Source organism: Rutidosis leptorrhynchoides, chromosome 7, assembly GCF_046630445.1.
Source record: "Rutidosis leptorrhynchoides isolate AG116_Rl617_1_P2 chromosome 7, CSIRO_AGI_Rlap_v1, whole genome shotgun sequence".
NCBI lineage: Eukaryota > Viridiplantae > Streptophyta > Magnoliopsida > Asterales > Asteraceae > Rutidosis > Rutidosis leptorrhynchoides.
Window position 1 is genome coordinate 276588699 of NC_092339.1, and position 10716 is coordinate 276599414.

The window sequence follows — 10716 nt, forward strand, 5'->3', positions numbered from 1 at the left end:
GCTATAGAGCCGAGAGGTTAGATGATATGGTAATTAATTAGATATTGATGATAAAGTTTAGAAACAAAAATTTTAAGGATGATTAGGATCACGAATGAGATTATTATGATGATTAAATAAAGATGATAACCTTAAGATTTACAATTTTAATGTTAATAATGATCCAATGAGGTCATATGTGGATTTTATAGATTATGGTTATAAAACTGAGATTTATGAAGAATATGATAGAAAATAATAGTGATCGTGATTTCATGAATGTGATGACGAGTACGGATCAAGATGATGATAATGTTGTGTAGTAATGAAGATTGATGATGATGAACGGGTTATCTTATGGTGAGCATGATGATGTCGTGGTGCTGTTACACATGATGATATGATATATGATATGTAATATATGATATATGATAATGATTAGTATATATAGATGTTGATTTTATGATGACGATAAAAGATGATACATGAATTATGATCATGAAAATGATATAATTCTATGATAGTGATGATAATGAAAGACAATGATGATGGTTACGGTTTTTATGATAATGGTGAATAATTCATGATTTTACGGGTGATGACAAATGAATGAAAATGACGATGAACGGTTTGTAGAATGAAGAAGATAGATATAGAAAACGGGTTAAACAAATTTGGTCGTGATATTTAAACAGAAAAGCAGCAGATGGTGCAATGGTTAAGGATATTATTGGGTTAACGGGAGGTCGCGGGTTCAAACCCGGACTTGGCATTTTTTTAGGGAATACTTCTTGAGGTAGTTTACTTATTATTATTATTATTATTATTATTATTATTATTATTATTATTATTATTATTATTATTATTATTATTATTATTATTATTATTATTATTATTATTATTATTATTATTATTATTATTATTATTATTATTATTATTATTATTATTATTATTATTATTGATATCCACCTGAGCTCCGAAAGCAGTGTAACCGGAATGGATCAACCGGTTAGTCATCTTCAATTCTGGATGAATTGGGGATGGGTTCGTGATCTACTTAATCATTGGAGACAAGAAGAAGGTGATGCTTTCCACCCACCGAATTTCCCTCTTGGCGAAGAACTTGAAGCACTTACCGGCGAACCTATCCGAAACACCATTTTCAGCCTCATTTCTAGGGTAGCTCATCACGATTATATTCTAACCACAATTCTAAACCTTATTCAGCCACTCGTTCCGTCCGACAATCATCCCGGAGTAGTTGAAGAAGTCAACGAGCTTCGCGTTCGAGTAATCAATTTAGAGAATATGGTGCGAAACTTACCAGCTTCAGCAACAACATCAACACCAGTACCACCAACAACCCAAGTTTTAACATCACATGCCTCAACATCGCAATCTATACCTCGAGCATAATTTTCGTTCTACATCTTGTCCTACGTCAATTATCTTCGTCCTACGTATCGTTCTACATCACTTATCTTCGTTCGACATGACGATTATGTAATCTCTAATGTTTTAGAGATTATGTATTCTAGTTCTTACGGTAAATCAAATGAGCTTAATATCATATTAACTCATTAAATTCATGATTTCATCTGAAGAAAATATATATGTATATATATTTTCATAAAGATTGTAATTAAAAGATTCTCTTGTACAAACCGTTAATGGCGAAAATATTTTAACGGGTAGATAATACCCGAGGAATATTTAGGTTTCATATTAATAAGTTACACTGTACATTCTTCAATTTAGAATCAGCAGTCATTAACAATACTGCTCAAATCCACACATATACGTATCCGTTCACCAAAGAATAACCATTTTCATTCCAATTCAATTTCATATACGAGTTTCTGCCGATCAAAATCCAAGTCAAGATTTGATAAGTGGCATAAAGAAGAAAATAATGAACAAAATAAAATTGATTAGTAACCAATTAATTAACTACGTAAAATTGTATACCTATACCAACCAAATCCTAGCTGACTGTTCCTAGCTAACCATTCCTATATGTCTATGTCCTTATAATATACTAGTTTTGGTTGTACTATTGAACTATTGGACTACTATCATGGACAATTAAAAAGTATTAAAAGAGTAGGAAATAGTAATTACAACACATTTTGACTTAAAAGATCTAAAATAAATTACATCTACTATAGTTAAATATTTCCTCAAGTTGCCACTTGATTTCATCTTAAACCTCATTTGTATCTTGACGATTACAATCTGCGTTCAAACCTTTCATAATTCTTGAAAACACCTTAATCGAGAAGATGAACTGTAACACCCTCGAAGCGGGCTTAGCTGTTAGATTACTATTTTGCCCTCAGGTTGTGTGGTGTTATTATATGATTTTATTTTAATTTTATATTTATTATTAAATAATGATGTGGTTAGGACCAGTTTGTGACAAGGGTCACAGAACAGGTTTGTTTATTTAATTTAGACTTCGTTTGGGTCACCAAATGAGATATGAAAGAATTCAAATAACTGATAAATACCCGTGTGTTGTGATGTATGGGTTTTTAACCCTTAAGTGTGTAGGTAGGGAGAATTATCTTCATTTTTTCTAGATTCTTCCCCAAATATTACTCCCGTACGTTCATCTCCATCTCACCAAACCCTAATCATCAAAACTTGTTCTTGGGCTCAAATTGATCTTAGAATCGTGTTCTTTGTTGTCTACTGATTCTATCAAGGTAAGAATCACAAGTTTTCATGCTTTAATCTTCAAGAAAATGGAGTTTTTGTGTAAGTTTTTACAAGTGTGTAATTTGAGTCAAAGTGGTTAGATTTGATGTTGTTTGAGTCCAAATCTTGTGGGTTTATATTTCTACATGGTTAGTGTCTTTGATTTGGTCAGTTTTGAGGTCGTAATCGAGCTCTAGAGCAAGAATTGGTCGATTTTGGGTGAAACCCGTCACTTTCTTCTTCAGCTTCAGCAGATAAACACAGTCGGCCGACTGTCTCTTGACAATCGACCGACTAACTCGACCATCGACCGACTGACTCGACCATCGGCCGAGTGTGTCTGTGAGAGACCATTGACCGAGTGTTTAGACACTTGGCCGAGTGAGTGTAGACAGTTGGCCGACTGTCTCAGACAGTCGACCGAGTGTCTTTGGCAGTGTAAAATTTTACCAAGTATTGATTTTTAGCCGTTATGCTACCCGTTTGTATTTTGATGATCATAATATTATAACTAACTTGTGAGTATTGTTTTCAGGTGATACAGACGAGGAGAAGACTCGGTGACATTAGACTACTGAGTGATGTCGGTATCGGTGAGTGGGACTAACTGGAGAATATAGTATAGAGAAGCATGTTATATTATGATTGCCATGCTTGTTAGATATACTTATTATTGTAGTTAGTTAGTACGTTGTGATGACTGCATGTTAGTTGATGCTTGTCTGCTGGAGCCCAGTGCATCCCTACTGTGTGGTAGCCTCTGTAGGAGAGATTAACCTGCGGGTTGGGTTCCTCATGTGGTAGCCTAGACAATTAAGGTGTATATATATGTGAATGATGCATTCGTCGCGTGTGGATTATATATATACACACGGTGGTGGAGGAACTTCTGGTAAGCCCCAGTCCGATCAGCTGGTGGTTAATGGTTTGGCCGAGCCGCCAGAGTCTCTGTAGATGGCACTTGGGTGATGTTTGTGTGTTAGACTTTGTGACATGATTAGTATGACATTTCCTGTATACTATTGCCTGTAGTTAGTTACACTCACTTAGCTTCATGCTAATCCCCCACATCTTCCCTGCAGGTTATGGTTTTGTTGTATGCTAGTTATCAGGGCGAAGATGGGATGTTGGAAGATATGTTTGACAAAGCCAGAAACTCTGATGTCGCATCTTTTCTATTAAAGTTGTATTTAGGTTTTAATATAACACCCGGTCGTTTATTTATTAACGTGTTATCATTAAGTGGATTATATATGTATATATACATTTTTAACTTATGTATTAGTTAAATTGGTCTTCCGCTGTATAAAAAAAATCTGGGGTGTTATAAGTTGGTATCAGAGCGTAGGTTTGGCAGCATGTGCACGAAAGTGACATGTTCCCAAACCGTGTGTCGAGTCAAACATATCTTGGGGTGGGTTAAGTGAGTGAAGTAGGTATTGACGAGTTAGTTGGTGGAAACTAACAGATTATCTACTAAGCTTTGTGTGTGAGATGTTGTGTTAAAACATGTATGAAGATCGATTCCACCCTGCTGGTGCCCTGTTGACCCTCAGTACTGACAAAACTTCGGTGGATGCATTTGATGCCGATTTGGATGAAGGACCTGACGCGTATTAGTTGACATGGCTCTAATGATGAGGATTCAGTTGCATAGTTGATGAGGGTTAAGGGTGCGGGTGCGAACGAGGTGTTGATAGAAACAAAAGATGTATTCTTATTCATAATGGTACATTCTTGTTACATTACTATAACTATTATTATTATTGAACCTGTAGATTGTGATGAGTAGTGATTCTAGTTGCGATTGAGTAATTATTCCTGTAAGATAGATGTAGATGACAGTTGACGGACACAGTTACGGCGACTGTGTCTAGAGCTACCCTGCCACTATCGGAATTTTATTCCCTTAGACTGACTGCTATGTTCTGTGAGACTTTATAGACATGACCTTTGGAATATTGTGTCATGCTGTTGTGAATTGTTGTTATATGGCCTGTTATACTATATGTGAGATTACTATTGGCCTAGACTAGAAGAATTGAAGTGAATGATTTGTAGTATTAACAAAAGACGAATATGAAGTCATTTCCTGACCGTTGACTGATGGAACACACGTAGTGACCCATAAAGAATGATTAGGGTAGCGACCCCTTGATGAGTAGTGAAAGTCTCGAACCCTATTGCGTAACTATGTGAAGTGTAGTCTTCATGCTTGGCGACCGTGACTGAACCAGTAGATGACGGACCCTATGATATTGTTGTATAACGGGACTAGTTGTGTTGGACTTAGGTGAAATATAATTCCTTTCCATGGATCGGCGTGACACACCTAATGGCCCGTAAGGATTGGGATAGAGTAGTAGTTTCCTTGTCTTCTTATAAGAGGATCCAGACCCTGTTTGTTGTTGTCATATGTAGGTAGTTTGCGTGTCATGTATGATGTAGACGTTTGGTTTAGATGATTGTGATCGTAGTAAGACCTTGAGGATTCGCTTTTCCTGCCTTAGACTCATGTGAGTTGGTGGTGACCTTTAAGAAGTATGTTTGAAAGGAGCTTTCCATGTAGTCTTGATTGAAGATAGGAAAATTATGTTTTGTTGTTATATGAGGATTATTACTAGCCTAGCCATACCGTTGCAGGATTTGACTAGCTATGTAGGACTCGTAGAGTTGTCCTGAGAAGTTGTTGACTTTTGTGAATTGATGTGACTCATTAGATGTCAGTGTAGGAGACGTTCGTTTAGTGACTTTCTTAGAAGTGGAGAAGACTTTAATCGGAATAGGAATTCAGTTCAAGCTGAATTGTGATGAATCTTGACTAGGTCGGGAGACGTGATTAGAACATTGATCATATTACTGTTAAGATAGAAGCATTGATCTGGTAGTTCAATAGTGACCGTTGTGAATATTTAGTCTTTTGAAGATTTGAATATAAGGTCGAGGACGGACAATAATAGCATTTGCAAATAAGACGAAGTAAGTAGGTATAGTTTGTTGGATGTTGGATCAGAGTTACTGACGTGGTTACTAAAGAGGACTTAGTAGAATTAAGATCAAATTAGAACCGAGTTAGGTGTTTTCTTTCAAGACTTTTGCGGTTTTGATAGCCTTAGATTGTAAAATCTATTAGTTTGGGATATAGTGGAGATTTATAACTACCGGTGACAAGAGAAGATAGACCGTGTTGTTTTGATGAACTCGACTAAGATCTTGTTCCGAAATACTCGAAACGAAAGTGTGATTTAGAATGATGTACTATGTCTGGCCAACGGAAATACATTATAGTAAATCATACAGTAGTTTTGAGAGTCGGAAGAGATGTAACGAGTGTTAGATCGGGTGTTATTAGATGATGAATGTGATTTTCAATAAACTGTTGACCGAGTGTAGACTTTTCTGACATAGTAATGTTAGTTGAACAATATTTGGACCTAGGCTATTGATGATCGAATAAGCCTTAGTTTTGAATTTTGATAAAGTTCGAAGCAAAATAAAGTCGATGCAGAGATAGTTTTAGTGGTGTCAAACGCGTGTATTGACATCATTTGACGGATTTAATTGTTAGATGGATGTTTATTGCTTGTGGTATTGGATATCGTTGACTTGAAATCCATGTTCGAATGATTAATGTTGGTTTAATATTGCATTTGTAAGTATTTCTTCTAATGATGATATGAATAAAGTTATACTTTAAGTGATGAATTTTGGGTAAGTATCAACCTAGATAAGTGATTTATGACGAAACCCTTAAATATTGAATTTGAATTAGGTATTTAATTGTGTGTTCTGGTAGCACATTAACCAAGTGACGATCTTTCTGATGTAACTATAGTAGTGTTGGGCATGTGTATTGATGTTACTTGAGGAAAATTATGTGATGACCCGGGAATTTCCGACCAAATTTAAACATAATCTTATATGATTCGACTCGATAAGCAAAGTCTATTAAACCGAGTCTCATTATGTTTGAACTATTTCATGATAACATTTGACCTTTAACTATTTCCGACGATTCACGAACCTTTAATTGTAACTAAGAATGTAAATATAAATAATTATATATAAAACTAATTATATTAGTATTAATGAACTATTAAGTAATTTTGTTATTATAAAAGATAACATTTAATAACTAAAGATTTTCATTTTGAATATATATAGTATATTGTATATAAATGATTCAAACATATTTTACCAACGTTATCAAAATATTAAATGTACAATGTTATACTTTGTAGTTAATTGTTTAATATACATAATTAATCATCTACTCAACATTTAAAACATGATTTTATATATATGGTAGTATACATATATACATAAATATAACTATATATATATGATTTTATACATAATTATTATATTATGTATATGTAGAAATTTATAATATATCTATGATGAAATAATGTACTATTTTAATAAATATATATAATACTTACATATATAAAACATTTATATTTTTCATAATTACATACATAAGTATAATATAATTAGTATGTAAATAAATATTATAATATATTTATATTAAAATGCATAAATATATAATATTCAGTATATGTTACAATACATATTACATAATTATTAAATATTACATAATAATAGATGATATTAATAAATTAAATTTAAATACAAATATAGTTGTTGTAGTAATGTTATTTGTATCGTCAAATATCAATATTTGTATTCATAATATCACTTTATATCATATAAAGATGAAATTGGATGTATATATTAGATTATTATTACTAATATTATTATTATCGATAAAATATTAATATTATCATAATTAGTATGGTATTATTATTATTATTATTATTATTATCATTTTTACAATTATTATTATCATTAATATTATATTTATCATTATTATTAATTTTATTAATATTATTAGATATTAATAGTATTGTTATTATATATTATTATTATTAATTAAAAAAAAACAGTAGGGATCTATATTATACGCGTGACCTCTGTATCCTTTATCTCTATTATTATTATTTTTTTGTTTCTTTCCTGCTCCCAACTCGTGAACCTGTGTTGACATTTTCTTCATTTTTTATCAACCGATCTCTATTATTACAACATGATTATGTATAATTGCAAATCAAATAAAAAGGAAATCCAATGGGATTAAAGAGCACAGCGATATTTTTTTTCTTCTTCTCTGCACGCTCCAATTTTTTTTTCTCTTAATTCAATTTCGAATAAAGTTTCAAAATCTAAAAATGCAGAAAGGTTAGAAATCTTTCTTTGAATCTATCTGCAAAATCTCAACTCTCAAATCTTTATATCGATCTTGAATTTTGAAGTCAAAGTTTAGTTTAAAAAAAGTCAACAATTGTTCTTGAGACAAATTCGCGTTCGTGTATATGTTTCTGATCAAATTGACGATTCCAGTAGTTTTTATACATGTTTAGAAAACTATTTCGTGTTATAAACATTATCTATAATGTTATCTATTACGAAATCAATTTTTTTTTGTTCCAAGAACCGACGCTGCAGTAGGCCTTTAGTATTTTTTTTTTTATTTTAGAACCCAAATTATTTTTTTTCTGTAATGTTTTGAAGCTTTAAAGGGAACCCCGATTTTGTTTTTTTTTTTGGTTATTGATGTTTTGTTGAATCCATGAGACTTGTGGAGAAGAAGAGGAATAGAAGAAAAACAGTTTATATATAAAATTTAAATTCGATATTAGTACAGAGAATCAGAATTGGTGGGATAGTCGAGAGTGTTTGCGTGTGAGCATGTGGTCACGAGATCGATTCCAGAGGACGGTAGTTTCTTTTTTTTTTTTTGAAACTCTTTTCATGTGAGGTAGTTTTCTTTTCTAATTTTATTATTGTTATTATATATTAATTATTATTAGTATTATTATTATTATTGTGATTGTTTTGATTGTTATTGTTATTGTTATTATTAGTATCATACTTGTTATCATATTTGAAAGTATTATAGACATTACTATTATTATTATGATAGGTATTAATAATATTATTATTAGTAATAAACTTATCATTTTAGTATTTTATCATCATTAGGATTATGATTATGATTATCATTATTATTATTATGAAGGAAATAAAAATATATTATTATCATCAATATTAGAATTTGTACCGGTTTATAAATAATAGTATCATCAGTACATTTACAATTAATAATATCATATTTATCAGTATCATCATTAATATTTACTAGTATTATTATGATTATCATTTATCATTTTATAAATATTAGAACCCTTATTATTAACATAAGTATGGTATTAGTATTAATATTATTTTAGAGTTATTATTATTAGTATCATTAACAGTTATCATTTTCATTTTTTTTGCTATTAGTATTATCATTATTAATAAAATTATTATTATTATTAGTAAATCATTATTATCTAAATTATTATTTTAACAAATAAATATTTTGTACACTATATATATACTTATGGTATATACTAGGATTGTATTAATAATTCACATAACAAACTAATAAAATTTCATAAATACAATACTAACCACAAATATATGTATATAAATATATTAATGTCACTATTTATATAAACGTAAATCATTATAGATATATATACATAAAATCGATATATATATAAAATATAATATAAGTATACGTTTTAAAATAAAGGTTAGAATAAATTCTACAAAACTATAATATATAAATAATACATATTAATAAATGAAATTTTGTAACTTACATTATACGTATTAATATATACACAATTGATATAGGTTCGTAAATCCGAGGCCAACCCTGCATTGTTCAATGACGTCATATGTATTTTTACTACAAAATACAGTATCGTGAGTTTCATTTGCCTTTTTACCCTTTATATTTTTGGGCTGAGAATACATGCGCAACTTTTATAACTGTTTTACGAAATTGACACAAGTACGTGAAACTACATTCTATGGTTGGATTATCGAAGTCGAATATACCCCTTTTTATTAAGTCTGGTAATCTAAGAATTAGGGAACAGACACCCTAATTGACGCGAATCCTAAAGATAGATCTATCGGGCCCAACAAGCCCCATCCAAAGTACCGGATGTTTTAGTACTTCGAAATTTATATCATGTCCGAAGGAGGATCCCGGAATGATGGAGATATTCTTATATATGCATATTGTTAATGTCGGTTACCAGGTGTTCAATCCATATGAATGATATTTTTGTCTCTATACATGGGACGTATGTTTATGAGAAATGGAAATCTGAAATCTTGTGGTCTATTAAAATGATGGAAACGATTGTTTAAGTTAAACTAATGAACTCACCAACCTTTTGGTTGACACTTTAAAGCATGTTTATTCTCAGGTACGAAAGAAATCTTCCGCTGTGTATTTGCTCATTTTATAGATATTACTTGGAGTCATTCATGGCATATTTCAAAAGACGTTGCATTCGAGTCGTCGAGTTCATCAAGATTATTATCAAGTCAATTATAGTTGGATATATTATGAAATGGTATGCATGCCTGTCAACTTTCGATGTAATGAAAGTTTGTCTTTTCAAAAACGAATGCAATGTTTGTAAAATGTATCATATAGAGGTCAAGTACCTCGCGATGTAATCAACTGTTGTGAATCGTTTATAATCAATATGGACTTCGTCCGGATGGATTAGGACGGGTCTTCACAGTTGGTATCAGAGCGGTGGTCTTAGCGAACCAGGTCTTGCATTAGTGAGTCTAACTGATAGTCGTTAGAATGCATTAATGAGTCTGGACTTCGACCGTGTCTGCATGTCAAAAGTTTTGCTTATCATTTAGTGTCGAAAAATTATTTGCTTATCATCCTTAAAGTCTAAGACACGTCTTACTGCCTTTATTGCATAGACAGTGTATAGTTAAATTCATATCTTAGCGTATCTGTTATTGTTACCTTTGCCTGACAGCTTCCGTAGATTCCTCCGTAGCTTATGGGATTTTAGTATTATATATGCATATGTAAATTATGTATTGCAGGGTACTAATCTACATCCTATAATCTATTTCTTATCGAAAATCCTTCATCTGATCGTACGA